This window comes from Montipora foliosa, chromosome 1 (genome assembly GCF_036669935.1).
Source record: "Montipora foliosa isolate CH-2021 chromosome 1, ASM3666993v2, whole genome shotgun sequence".
NCBI classification, from domain to species: Eukaryota; Metazoa; Cnidaria; class Anthozoa; order Scleractinia; family Acroporidae; genus Montipora; species Montipora foliosa.
The window spans coordinates 7,816,635-7,831,634 of NC_090869.1; the positions used below are offsets into that span (position 1 = coordinate 7,816,635).

Sequence of the window (15,000 nt, forward strand, 5' to 3'; positions counted from 1 at the left end):
ATAACATCTGAGTATATCAGAAGAGTCAAGACTTTGTGTAGATCAAAACTCAATGGGGGAAATTTGATCGGTGGCATCAATACCCAGGGTCCAGTTGTAGTACGCTACAGTGCGGGGATTGTGGACTGGAAATTGGAGGAAGTAGCCAACATGGATAGACAAACAGGGAAGATCTTGGCAATGAATGCCTGTCTGCACACCAGGAGTAATGTTGCGAGGCTCTACCTTTCGAGAACGTAAGGGAGTGAGGACTGATTGGCAGCGAGGAGTGTGTAAAAAGGGAAAGCAAATCCCTTCATGGCTACCTAAGGGAGAGCAAAGAGTGGATGCTTCAAGCTGCGTTGAAGGTTTCAAGGTTTCAAGGTTTTATTTGCCATGATTACATATAATGTATCCGATTTAATAAACAAAATACAAAAAATTGTAAAAAAGGCGATGAAGCCCATAAAGAAACTATAAGAGCTTATGGAGCTATGGGCTTCCTCAAATTAGACTAAGAGATTAAGTTTAAGATAGCACTGGGACGTAATACAATATATTATTAAAAAGACGAAAGAGTGCACACACAGTGATTGTTGAAGAGGAGAGTCTGCAAGACTATGAGAGGAGGAGGAAAGAAGAGAAAGTTAAAAACTGGAAGGAGAAAGCCCTACATGGTGCGTTTGTCCAACAAATATCAGATGAAGCTGGAGAGGAGTCTTGGAGATGGCTCAGGAATGGATTCTTAAAAAAAAAGACAGAAGGTTTGATTCTTGCTGCTCAGCTTTAAGAACAAACTCGATCAAGGACAGCATAGTTAAGACCTCAGAGACGCCACTCTGTAGGTTGTGTGGAGATGCCACTGAAACAATACGAAATACTGTCAGTGGATGCAAGAAGCTTGCCCAGAGAGAGTATAGGAAGGGGCACGATAAGGTGCCCCCGCGAGTACACTGGGAGATTTGCAGGAAGTATGGGATAGAGTTTACTGACAAGTGGTATGACCATCAACCCTTGCCAATTGCAAAAAATGGAGGATTACCTGGGACATGACTATCTACAAAGACAGAGTACTGAAGCAGAACCGGCCAGATATTACTCTAGTGCATAAAGACACACAGAAATGGACACTTACTGACATATCTGTGCCAGCGGACCAGAACATCATCAGGACTGAGGAGGAGAAGGTTGAAACTAGCATTTGAAATCAGGAGGATTTCGCGGAGTCTCGAAAATCACAGAAATACTCGTAGACTCGTGATTGGTGCTCTTGGAAGCATATCGAAAGGTGCAAAAACCTGGTCTGGCAAGCTAGATGTTCCTAACTTCCTTGGAAGTCAAGTGAAGCTATGATCTTCGCAGTTATGAACGCAATTTTTGCAATTGCGTAGAGAAGCCTGAAAAATTCAGGACTTCAACGGGGTTTGAACCCGTGACCTCGCGATTCCGGTGCGACGCTTCACTTGATTTCATATTCGCAGTTCATATGTGGTTCATTTCATATACCATTTCATCATTGTTCCTTGGAAGTGTACAATTATCGGCTATTCTTGGAACTGCTCGCCTGTTGCGGAAAGTGTTGTGTCTCTAGGCTACGGGGAGTTGCTGAGACTCAATCAACATTACCCAGTAGAACTTATGGCGGTTAAGGTTATGGTTAGGACGCCTAGTAGGTTGGCGGGCGCACCATCAGCTTTTTCAACAAATATGTCGTGATGGATCACATGATGGTAATGAAGACTCTAGACAGGAATGTCGAAACGTTGGGTCTGATTTAGAACGTCTTACCCTACGTTTAAAATTCTCTCAACCAGACAAGCAAAAAAAAAAAGTCTGATTGTTGACGAGCAAATGCTCAAAAATAAATCTGGATATAAGGTTGCGTGGCAACTTAGGCATACAAACTTCTTTTGTGAGTGGGGTAACGTTTGGATGAAAACCGTCACATACATTTTCTCAACATATGTATTTTCAAAATCCATTAGGTGAATTTAACTTTGACGTCAGCGTACGAAATTCTAAAACGATCGAATGGAACAATTGTATTGATGAGAAACACATTTCTTTTGCCACCTATGGTTTGCTGCACATAACATAAAGAGAATATCGTTAAATGTCTCTTCGTCAAATGTGGTCAATTTTGAGTTGCTTTTCCTACGTCTGCGGAAATTAAACGTAAGGAAGTTTGATACATGTTTTTATAATATAATTTTTTATTTGGTTTGGATTAATGTTGTTCGTAAGCAACAAAGGAACTAAGGAAAAGGACGAAAGCAGCGTTCCATTATTGAATCTCAATGTAGATGTGGATTTTATGAATGGCTTGCAAAAAAATTGGCAGGTGCATCGCAATTCTTCGATAGAGTGCTGATAATATATTATATATCCCATCAAAAGGAAGTGATCCACTAGATTTTGTTTTGACAAAAACATTATCGTGTTATTCTGAACTTGACTTGGGATATATTGAGCTTACACTATTATAATTCACAATTCCCAAATGGTCCTTATTTTGAATTCAATTCAGCCCTTTCAATTTAAAATTAGGTAGATAATACATCTTTATTCAGGTTAAAGCATTTTTCTTTCATGAACCGCGCTGAAAGGATAAATATAAATCAACGGTCAATGTCGTACACTCATTCGAATCGACCTGTGTTTCTATCAATTGGTCAAGCGTCGGAAGGAGTGAAAATGGTGAAATAGTTTTTTCCTCATTTCTTCTAACGAATCAACCAAACGTCTGTAACTGTCGTAGTTAACTTAAACAGTACAGTGCAAAGGGAAAATCAGCCTAATCTAAGTAAAAATTTAGATTATTGCTTGTCAAAGCCATTAGCTGAATAATCCTTGTTCATCATACTTGGGAGAATTCTCCCGGAGGATACCTATGGGATACCCCATTGTGATGGAATACGTTTAATAAGAGTGTTATACTTTGGAGCAGAGTTGGCCGAGTGGTGAGTGCCTTCCACTTGCAGATTTGGTTCCCGGACTCATGCGAGGGTGGGGTTGTTGGTTCTCTATTCTGCTCCCAGTGGGTTTTTGTTGGGCGTACTCGGGTTTTCCTCTTTCACAAAAAACCATCTGGCATTCGATTGGACTTGATTTATAGTCTCCACAATGAGAAGAGCACTCACACTCAGCTAAGATTGAGATAATGATGATTATGATTATTAATATGGTTATGATTACAATTAAGTAATCGGATCTGTTTAACGTTTCTTACTCGAATGAATTCGAAATTTTGGCTTATTTCAAATGCAATAACCAATGAATTAAAAAAAAAAAAGATATATTTATTTTACTTTAAATTAATAGCAAAACGTTTAGTAGAAAACCGGGCGTTTATGTATCACCAACTTGAATCTGTCGCCGAATTCAGATAAATACATTGTTTTGGATAAAACTCAGATAGCGGTCAAACTATGGTGAATAAGTACACTTAAAAGGGAGTTTCAAACTCCTGCACGTCGTTAGGTGATCCATGTAAGACGTGATTTCTTGAATTAAATATTGGGTTGTGCCTATTTCATATGAGTCCAGATGGACGCATGCATTTTAAAGAAAATATATACAAGCTTTTGTCCTACAAAATTGCCCAAAGAACGACGAAAAATCTCCCCGTTAAATAAATTCCTTTAAATTTTTTTTTAGTTTAACTGCACTGAACAGTATGATTGTTGCGACAGTTTCGATAAATTCCCGCAAATTACTCAAAATTAATGATTTTATTCCTCATGATGATGAGCGAACGGTTATAAAATTTAATAGATCGAAATTTAATTGCCAACTCAGAGGACAAAAGTAAGTACAGCATTATGTCTCTTGGCTGGATCATCTCGTTTTCAGTCGCCCTTTGCAGCTGGTCTCAAACTGTGAAGCTTCAAATCTATCAAACTTTAGAGGCTGTTAGCCCATGTTCGCTACCTTTTTAGGTTACGGCTCCGTTGAAAAATGTCTGATGATCACCTTTCAATGCTTCTTTTTTTAAAGGTATGACACCTTAAAGATGAAATTTATCAACTTCAATAATCAATTTTATGTATAAACTACTACAGAAATCAAATTTACTGAAAAAATGAAATATTATTTTTCAGGATAAAATCATTGAAACTACCCGGAGAAACAAATACTATCAGAGTAAAGAAGAAAGCCAAGAAAATTAAGGCGCATGCGATATCGAGAATCGAACCAAGGTTACAATGATGGAGCGCAAGAGCTCTGACCTCCTCGCCAGCTCTGCTATTCCCCACTACCTAAATCTAGTTGAGAAAGTACCCCCTCACGCTGCGTTTGAATGTTAGTAACAACTATCATTGTTAACTTGCTGAAATGCATAGATTTACTTCTTACCTTTTCATGACTAAAGCCACGCTTTTCCCCGATGTTCCCTGCTCCGGCAGTAAACGCTTCACTCCATTGGCAAAAATTGGCAGAACAAACTAACATAAAAAGTAGTAAAGAAGTTCTTGCGTACATTTCTGGACAGGTACAAATTACAGCTGCTACGGTCAGCTTGGGATATTTTCCGTAAAAAAATTCTTAATTCTGCACCGGATAATCTTGTCTTTTTATGCTTGCGGTCTTACTTTCAATGTTCGCTTTTGACTGCGAACTTATCTCCTTGAGGATCGGCTCTCTTTGACCAATGTTTTTGAAATGCGGCTAATAGTTAGCACAGTTGTTGTTTAGGCTTGCTTAACACAAAGAAAAGACGTCAGTTTCCGTTTCCGACCCTGCAGGAAGCCGGCCAACGCATCCCGACAACAGTTACTATAACCTTAGTCCTTGGCTCTTTGCAGGGCCATTAGTTTGAGAACTATGTATTTCAAGACATGTAGCCGCATTTTGTTTATATTTAAAATCCTGTTTTGCTATAATATTATGATCCTGTATGTATTTTCTCCTGATGATGAAAGAAGAGTATTTTTTAAAGTTATGATATCATTTCCTTGTTTATTTTTGGTGTTGGGTAATTTAACATCAAAGCTCACTAGGTCCTCCTGCTTTAAACCTATATTCACTCTTTTGTGACTTATTCAGTAATACCATTGTCCTTTTACTTGCAGCGTAAAACACATATAAAAAAGAAAAGTTAGCGTTTATGGTATTTTTAGGTTCTGTTTCGCACAAAATCAAATTGGAGATGCAAATCATTAAAGAATGGGAAAAGGATGTTTTAGGTTCCTGAATAGCATTCTGAACGCCAGAAATAATGATCTGGCAAAGAAAATCAGTGCAAGCAATTGTTACTTCTCTGGCAATTGACAGATTATGTTTATATTACGGGAACAACTAAGCGGTAATGGATTTCTTTAAAAATATTGGAAATGACTAGGTTGATTGATGAAATTATACCTTCAAAGACCTTCATATCGAAAAGTGGGATTTCAATTAGCATTGTTTACTTTAAAATAGGAAAACATAAGCATCAGCTACGAAACCAGATTTACAAAAATTGTGAACACAGTCAATGAAAAGCACTCTCTTGTCTGACAGTTTCTCAGGGGAACTTGACTTTGTTTACTGTGTTCTAAATTCCTCATTTCAAAGGATCTTATTCTAATGCAATGAACGATGTTGGATCATCCGTTATGACGCTCATGCATAAGCGAGGAAAATCTAGTAAACAGAATTTTCCTAGAGTTTATATATGGACCCAATTTTATCTCTTCATGACGTGAACTCATTGAGCTGGCTGCAAATTGCAGAACGTCGTAGACGAATCTTTTTCCTTTAAATTATATCCTGTTTTGAAAATTGCAGTTTTCGAAAAAAAGCATAATGAGCCTTGTTCTATCAAAAATCGACAATATTTTATTTCTTCGAATGGTGTATTGATTCTTACTGAAACATTTTCTCTGATTCCTGATAAACTCGGTCGTTTCATAGACATTTCATAGAGATGCTAATATAAACATGCATCCAATGAATCATCCACGCCATTCATGTCGCTTATGTTGGAATTATACGCCCCATGACAGGATACATATGTAGCATATAATCCGAGTCAAGAAGAACTCTCAGAGTGATCTTAGGGACAGTCATATCATATCAGTAATCATATCACATGTCTTTTGACCTGACCTGAGCAAACCATTTATGTGGTCCAATATTTGGGGAATAGAGTTCAATGACAAGAAGAGTAATGGTGGCAGGTGTGAGATGTATTAATGATAGGTATTATTTTTTTGAAGGAGTTCCAGAGTGCTGCTTTTTAAAACGATCTCTCTGTGGGCTTTTAGGTTAGGCGTTAGAGGAAAAAACAAAATTAAACATGTATCTTTCAACTCGACTAGAGTTTTAGTGAATCAACAAAGTTGAAATAGCCATATCTCCCAGACCTCAACGAATACAACATATTCTCACTGTTTCGGTTGCAGAAGGTAATAATGAAAAATTTGCACAGAAAGGACAACATTGTGTTCCTTAAAGGGGGCATAATCGGGTATGGCTGGGCACATTTTTTGCCAGAGAGGATTAATTCGAGGCCGTGGCCATCACTCACTAACCACAAACACAATGCCCTTGACTCAACTCGTCCCCAGAGCCCGCTTTTCGTTTGGTCAGCACCAAGAACTAGGCTCTAGCCCGTTCCAAAGCAGCAAGTCCGCGAATTACGGACTTCCGACTCGTCTACGCAGACCGTCTCAAAATGGGGATTAACAAAGGTTGCCAATAGTTACAAAAATGGACTTTCACTGCGACTAAGCATAAATTGGCCCTGACCAGAGTCCGTGCTCTTGGTGCTGACCGAAAGGAAAGCAGGCCCTGGGGACGAGATTGCTCTTGACTCTGCTGGAACGTTTCTGAAATCAGGTGATTTACAGGAGCCCATGATTACAAATAAAGAAGAAAATTCACTGAGATTTTACTGTCTTTATTGCATCCGCATGGACGATATGTTAACAAGATCCATTTTTGGTGGGCGAAGGAGAATCTTTGCTTATATTGGTGCTCTGCTAAGTATTTCAAAAAATTTAAAGTCACATCTTTATTGTTACTTTAAAAGAATTTTCCACTAAGAAAAGTTGTCTTGTCGTTCATTGGTCTTCACCTGACGACATATTGTACCAAATATAGTTTGTTGTTCTACAGTGTAAAATATTAACGATATTAGTTACTGAGTGAATCACAGAGGAAAGTATTCTTCATCTTGTGCCAGCCGTTGAGCTGTCCTTGAAGGGTCTTCTCTTCTGTAGTCTTTTCTACGGGGATTAATTATCTTAAACAATGTCCTCTTGAGTGCCTGTCAGTGAATCAGCAACACAAAATGCAAAACTTACGTTAGTTATAACACTGGCTCAAGATAGCAAACAGATGATTTCAGTAATTCATTTCTTCAAAGCCATATAATTGTAGTAATTGGTAGCCAGTTAATGATGACTGACTCTGAAATAGACCGATTGGTTATCATAAATTAATATCCAAAAAAGGGTTTCTAAGTTGAGTTCGTGAATCCTGAGACTCTGAAGTATGAATTCGAATGGAAACTTTCTGGGGATCTGAGTGATTGTTTAGTACCAATTTAACATTTAAAGGCGGCATTCTTATGCAAAGGTTAAAAGTGGAAGATTGGTAGACTTCTTAGGATATTCCCAAAAATCGTCATTTTTCATCGCTGTATAATTTCACTTATTACATAAGCAGAGAGAATTACGTACACTTCCGTGTCGAAATAAAAATGACATACGATGTTTTCACTAATGAAAAATTGTCGTATCAGTCTTTTGATTGGCTAATAGTATGTTGAGCTTTGGCGCGAGTGGCCTGTGCACCGACAGCGGGAGTAAAATTTGTAAACATGCGTATGGCGGCCGACTGGTGTATAGTTTTCAAAGTTTCTGATCATGTATTGCTTAGTTTTCTGCACAAAATACTTCAGAAGATCTTAAAAAGTTTTTAAAGTGCTCAAGCGAAGTATGGAAGGTAAATGTTTCCTTTATTTCAAAAATATTTTGCTCTATGTTTGGGACTTTCATTCACGATCGGTGGTTTGCATAGCCTATTGATTAATACATTAACTCGTTAAATTTATGATCTCTATACAACAAACAAACAAACAAACAAACAAAAACTTTATTTATCGAGGGTAAAATATATGATTACCGGTTACCCGGTAGTTTTCATAATGGTTCCCCTCCCCCTCTCCCCTCCCAAAAAGAAAAAAACCTAAATATAAAAACACCTACTTATAGTTAAAAGGTCCTATTAATCTTAAAATGCTCTAGTGAGGAGTTTTCCGCAATGAAATTATTCTGTAGCGTTATCCTGAAATTTAGATATAGGCATATTTTTATCCCCTAAAAACATTTCATCTGTTCGGATTTCCTAGCTGAAAGTCTAGCGATCCGAAATTTATAGGGATCAAAACTTACCTTTTCGAAAAATTCAGCCAGAAAAAAGGCTCCCGAAAGTTCTAGGTGACCTTTTTAGGGTAAAATTCATTAAAAATGGGCAATTATACCACTTTTTAGATGTTCCCACGCGGTCTAGGAGCTAGGACTTTTGTATTTGGTAGTCGTCATGTCTGTTTAGTAAATACTGTTGTGTTCGGACAAGTGATTCTAAGTGTTTATTTGACCGTAAACGTCACAAAGGTTATTTCAGGTCAGCCTACAGTTAATACTGTAAAAGCAAACAGATTCCATTAAGGACGGTGCCTACTAATGCAAAGGTATTTTTGCGCGGTTTACTGAACATGCGGGAAAAGCAGATCTTAACGATTGCTATTGAAATAAAAAAAAATTGGGGGTAACCACGCATTTCGAAGATAATTAATCAACAATATTTGTAAAAAGCTTTAAAATACATAGCAATGTATGGCGTTCTTTTCCAAATGGAAACTTGATTATCTCTGAAAAATGCGTGGTTATCCCCAATTTTCCTTTTGGATACCAAGAGCACTTGCTAAGTTATGCTTTCTCCGCATAATTTTGAACCGTTCAAAAATATCCTTGCATTAATAAGCACAAACCATAGGTAATCCGAGTATCTCGAGATACGTAGACCGTATGCGCAATAACAATAGTAGGCACCGTCCGTAAGTGTTTAAGTATATGCATGAGTTTCGTTTGATCTTTCTTTTTTGACAGGGTAGGTTCGTCTACATTTACTACAACAAAGTTTACGTATGAAGCACTGAGGAAATCCGGAAGATTACACGTCATCTTACTGGACCCAAAAGAAACATCCGCTGTAATGGTTTAAATAGTTTGTAGTTAAATTAAAATCATCAAGACTGTAATGTTTTTTTTTTCTAAAGCATCCTAGAAACGATAGCCCATGTTTGGATTTTAGTTTCGCGGGGAGGTAACCTATTAATCCATAAATCCTCTTTATCTCCCCAGTCAACAACAGGTAACCGCTCAAAATTTACCTGAATCTTACAGTTAAGAAATAGAAAACATGTACCGTGTTTCTATCGAGTTATAGAAACACGAGTGAACGTTTGGGAGAACGAAAAATGCTGTGGGAACACGAGCCGCAGGCGAGTGTTTCCACAGCTTTTTCGAGCTCGTGCTAGTTCTGTCTCCATCGAGTTATAGAAACACGGTTTTTAACCAAGCAGCGTGCGTATTTTCTTAAGACTGTTTTCTAAAATAGTATAAGAATACAGAACGATATAAAATGCACGCTGATGCCGCTCAGCGCGCTTTCCATTTGGCAGAACTGGCCGGCCAGACCGGGCATTTGGAAGGACTAACTCTACAACGCCTTCAAATTAACACACTTCGAGGATGATATACACTCCTCCAGAAGAATGCGAGGGATTATCATGCAAGTATTTATTCAAATTGTTGCATCTGCTTTGCAAACGGACAGGTCTGGCCGGCCAGTTCTGACAAAAGGAAAGCGCCCTTAGATGCGTGCCACTATTTCAAGGTCGAAGTCAAAAGAAAACAATTTAAGACCACACCATGACAACTTCAGTGTTCACCGATGAATCTAGACTAGTGCTCAACAGTAAAGTAGCGCTGCGGTTACATCTTAAGGCACACTACTCAGTATGAGCGCACACACACATACATTATATATTTAACAACTATTCACCGAAGTGGTGAATAGATGTAGAGCTTAAGTAGCCAATAAGAGCGCGCCTCAACGCTATCCACTGTTTTACTATATACTAAATATATGTATGTATAGATGTGCGTAAGAAAAATGCGGTCTTATTGTAATCCATAATTACAAGTTTGACTGAATAATACCTGTGTCTCGCTTCCAGGTAATTCCATTCGTCTCTTACATTTGTTTCCTGATCGATCCGGGCAGCTTCCAGCTGAAAATGCTTCGCAAGAGGATGCAAGAAAGGAAAGCAAAATGGCCAGTAACAGCCACGTACATTTGGAACTCATTTTCAATGTAGAAAGTGTAGTTGAAGATTTTAGTTTCACCTTCTATTTGCAAGCGAAGTTGAAATTCTGCTTAGCCTCCTGTTGTGAAGCCTTTTCTTTTATACATTTGGCTTCGGGGCAGCTGCGATAACTGGACAGCGTGAGCGCAAGCTTGCCGCCTTCAGAGACGATAAGAACGCTTCCTTAATGACAAATAATGTGAGATGATGATTATCAAGAACAAAGAGAACTTGCTCTTATTTAAAAATACGGACCTCGTTATTTTCCTCATATTGAACATCACATTTATGTGCAGGAAGAACATCTTGGTTGATAGAACATTAGACGCATGATAAGAAGAGATAAAAAGTAATTATTTCAGTTTCACCGCAACACCTGAATAATAGAAGACGGAAGTTGAAGAGAATCTAAAATGGTGACTTTTTGTCTACCTCGTCGTCGCTATATTAACGAAATTACGTTAAATGGAAGTTTAGCGCTTCAGCAGTGTCCATTTTATGGTTTTTGTTTCAAGTAATGCTGCGTGTCAAAGTGTGATAGTTTTTTAAAACTAATCTTCTTAGGATTTAATTGGCAAAAATATAACATTTCGAATCAGTCTGAAGGATATCAAATATACCATATTTGATATGTCGCTGTTAAATTGTAGAGCTATCCATTTTGGTCTTTTGGATTTACCATGTTTGCTACAGGTTTTCTCTAGAGTAAATATATCTTTGCATTTAATTTGCGCTGTGCAAATTTGGTGTAAATCCATTTTTTCGTGCAGTGTTACTCTTGAATTTAACATCACTGCTATTAGTTAGAAGCAGGGATGGCCGCATATGTAAGCAAATGTAATAGTGATTAATCCAAGGCAAAGAGATGTAACCCACTGTTTAATATGGCTGTGCTCTTGTGTTTTCTTCGTCACGGCATCACCGACGAAAGCACAGTAACTATTGACCGTGTGCATCCGAGAAAACAACATTTGTAAATATCACCAAACTGAATTACAATTATTTTACATATCCATGATTTTACTTTTCCTTTCTTTTTAGGTTTTCATTGTTTATGAAAAAAACGACGGAGTTGAGCTCAGTTTTCCAGGATGACCGATACAATTCAAATTTCTTATGCACCCCTCGGTTTCGAGAAAAAGCGAGCTTACATTTAAATTAAAATTTCAACTATCCTATGTCTTTTTAAAATCTTAGTTTGACATTTGGTGACTGATTAACTTCTTGGTTTCATTGCATCTCTTATGAGCCAGTTCTGCTTTCATTGTTTTTCCGTAGATGATATCTATCTTGAATGCTGGGTGCCCCAATCTTTAATTGAATTTAGATTAGGTCCGACAAAATTAACTCATCCTTTCATCAAGTTTATAGATGGTAATACTGATACCGCTCTTAATTAATAGTAAACCAGACTGAGAGGGCGATGCGAAGGAAATCGTGACAAAAATCACAAAACTGCAGAATTTTGGAGTGTCCTCAAAAATACTTATTCAGTTTCAGCCGGCGGTCCATGCCGGGCTCGATGCCTCCTTTGTGCTACCAATATGCGCGTCCAAGAAATCGACAAAAACTATTAAGACTCCTTATTTTTAAGGTTCATGTTTTTCCCGCAGGTGATTTCACTCACGAAAAAGCATAAATAAGATAGAAATAGCATTTATTATATCTTTGACATAGTAAGCGCAATTCGATAATTGGCCAATTTAGCATGCCATGTTCTACAGCACGGAACATTTGACTTAGCGTTTTACTTTTCTGGGCGATTTGCTTTTCCAAAGATCTTGCTAACCTAGTTTTCTCTGCCTAAACTTTAGGCTTTTTAGTTACTAGACTTTTTATACATGGCCCTTGTGGAAACAGGGACTTTCTTTTACCTACAATTTTTTAAAATTTTTGTGGCAACTGCAGGATAGGCTTTTTGTCTGTCTTTCTTCTAGTTTCCTGTTTTTGTTTTTTTCGTTTTTCTTCTTTTCTTTTTTTTGTAATGGGGGCAAATGCGATTTGTTATCCCTTAAGCCCTGGCCAAACGAAACGCAAGTCATCGCAAGTCGACGCAAGTTCTCACTTGCGAAGACTTGCGTTCACTTGCGATAGGGTGGCCAAACGCGACGCAAGTTGAGCGCAAGTCCTTTGCAAAAGTAGCACAATTTTTGTTTTTTTTTCTTTTTCCTAGGCTCAGACTCGGAAGAGCTGCTACTTTCACTGTAGCTGCTGCTTATACTTGCACCGCTACTGGGTCTCCTGTTATGGTTTTCGTTTTTCTTATGTTTTTTTAACTCCCTATCCTTGTTTTCTTTTAGCTCTTCGGGGCTTAAGTTTTCCGAATTTTGCTCCGTGACAGAAGCCATCTTGTCAAAAGGGAAAGCGCGAAAGTTTCAGATTCCTGCTCAAACAGCGGCATCAGATTGGCTAAAAGGTTTCCAAAAAAGTTCGAATGACTTGCGAAAACTTGCATCCACTTGCGTTGAGTGGCCAAACGAGACGCAAGTTGGGCGGACTTGCCTCCAAAATTTGAACATGTTCAAATCAAACGCAAGTCGTCGCAAGTCTTCGCAAGTGAATGCAAGTGGGTGGCCAAACGGTATGCAAGTCAGCGCAAGTAACAAAACTTGCGTCGACTTGCGATGACTTGCGTTTCGTTTGGCCAGGGCTTTACATTGAATGTTGTAAACAAATATTTGAGAAGCAACTTTCCGTATTGTGCTCGAACTCTGTTAGTGACAGGTATGTAAGATTGTGATTTCGTGCTGACAAAAGGTAATTCAATAAACCAGGCATGCGCGAACAATATGACAGGTGAGAGAAAGTGGTCGCTTGGTTACCAGTTGGACTTGAGTCACAAGTTCAGATTGGAAAAATAAACGCAATACACTGGCAACCCTCCAAAGATGATTTTAGCTTCACTAAAAACTGAACTATATCCTTTGAAATGATTTATTAAACTGTAGTAGCGTAGGGTACGTTTTCCTGCTGCTTTTGGTGGCATGGACAAATATGGATTATTTGAGGCCGCCAGGCTTACCTGAAACGAAAATTTTCGTGGCGTCCACAGTTGAATGTTTCAATGAAAGATAAAGCTATCCGATCGGGTATCATCTCAGCTTTAGCCCACGTTCTTACACTAATTGAAATAACTTTAGCATGGATAATGAACCTCTTACAACTAAAATATCTGAATTTATTTTGGCAGCTATTCAAGAAAGCTCAGAGATTTGCCCTGAAAAACTAAAACCAATGTATGATACTTTCTCTTCAGAAAGTCCTCTAAAAATGAAATGACAACACGCCCTTTTTATGTTTAGGACTTGAATTGGTTGTTTGGAGAATGTTAAGATATATAGTTTAAGCATATAATAAATCTCATAAAAAATATTAAGAAAGAGTAATTTGTCGCTCAGAAAACACCCTAAATCTGCCATTAATTGCTTTTCTTTCAGTGCAGTGTGAGTCTGACTGAAATACAGCTTTTGACAATCTCTTTGAGAAAAACGTAGTTGAGAATAAAAAGGCTTTTTCTTTCATGTACTATAGTTCATTATTGGCTGATATACTTAAAAGGAGTTGATGAAAGGATCTGGACTTTAAAAAACCTGTACTGTGCCTTTCTTTGATAATAAAAAAAATAACTCTTAAAATTTAACCATAAACATCTCAAAGATCTAAATGAATGTCAAAGTGATAACGTACAAGTAGTGAAGGAAATGAATTCAAGACCTGTAGATAAGTGTCCTGCGACATCTTATGTGCTGCAGGGTAAAGTAGGAGGGGGTGGCGTGTCAGACTGAAGGTGGGTATTTGCTGCCTCTTGCATGGTGCTGCCGAATCTCAGGGTTCGAATCCCACTCTGGTCCCTACCTCAGTCCCATAACAGCAAATTAAACTTAAATTCTCTTCTCTATGCAAGCTTATCGTGAAATGAAGGGTAGACGGATCATAGCTATGTCCCGCTAGAGGTAAATGAAATGAATTAAGAATATATATAATGTCATGTAGTTGAATTGCGGAATGAATATGAAAGTTGCATAGATCACCACAGTTTGATAAGAAGCTTAGAATTAAGCAGTTCCAAGCAAACCTGGAAAAAAAAAGAAAAAGAAGTAAACAGGAAAGGGATTCGAATCCATGATCGTGCGATTGCACTCTACCAACTGAGCATGATCAAGCCGAGAGAGCTCAAGCAAGTCTGTCAATTGCGAGTTAAAGTTATAACTTTCAGGGGTGAAAGTGAAATAATGAATAATGAACAACGGCTTGATTAAAAAAGAAAATGAATACGAAATATCTGGCTTTTGAACAGTCAAAATAAAGAACTTACGGTTTCCGTTAAAGAATAACTACGGAAAAATGAATACCGAACGAGATTTCAATGATGAATAAAGAATAATTCCGAAAAAAAATGGAATAATGAATAACTGAGATCCCTATCCCCCGGCTTTCGCCCTAACTGCGTTGATCAAAAATCTAACTCTTATTTCATAGTCATTCTGCAGTTCAAATTTATTCCAAATTCAAGCCTATCATGCCGGTTTGATTCCAGCGGCATAACAATCGGTTTAAAGGCCTGGTTTTTACTAGCGACGCAAGAATAAGCACAAGAGGCATACGCAAACTCAGTAGCTTGCTGTTCACTAGAGCCTTTTTTTTAGAACAATAGACACTAC

The 15,000-nt window shown here is 38.0% G+C and overlaps 2 long non-coding RNA genes across 2 annotated transcripts in view; both read right to left on the minus strand.

Annotated features, from left to right (window-relative positions):
- LOC137974575 (uncharacterized) overlaps nt 1-4,812 on the minus strand; it is a 9,229-nt gene extending 4,417 nt beyond the window's left edge. The window contains exon 1 of the long non-coding RNA XR_011117475.1: nt 4,336-4,812. This is a non-coding gene — a long non-coding RNA (uncharacterized lncRNA). The remainder of the gene's footprint in view (nt 1-4,335) is intronic.
- Nucleotides 4,813-6,846: 2,034 nt separating this feature from the next.
- LOC137974586 (uncharacterized) lies at nt 6,847-10,412 on the minus strand. The gene is made up of 2 exons (XR_011117476.1): nt 10,194-10,412; nt 6,847-7,231 (listed from the first exon to the last, which is right to left on the minus strand). It is a non-coding gene; the product is annotated as an uncharacterized lncRNA (long non-coding RNA).
- Nucleotides 10,413-15,000: the final 4,588 nt, after the last annotated feature.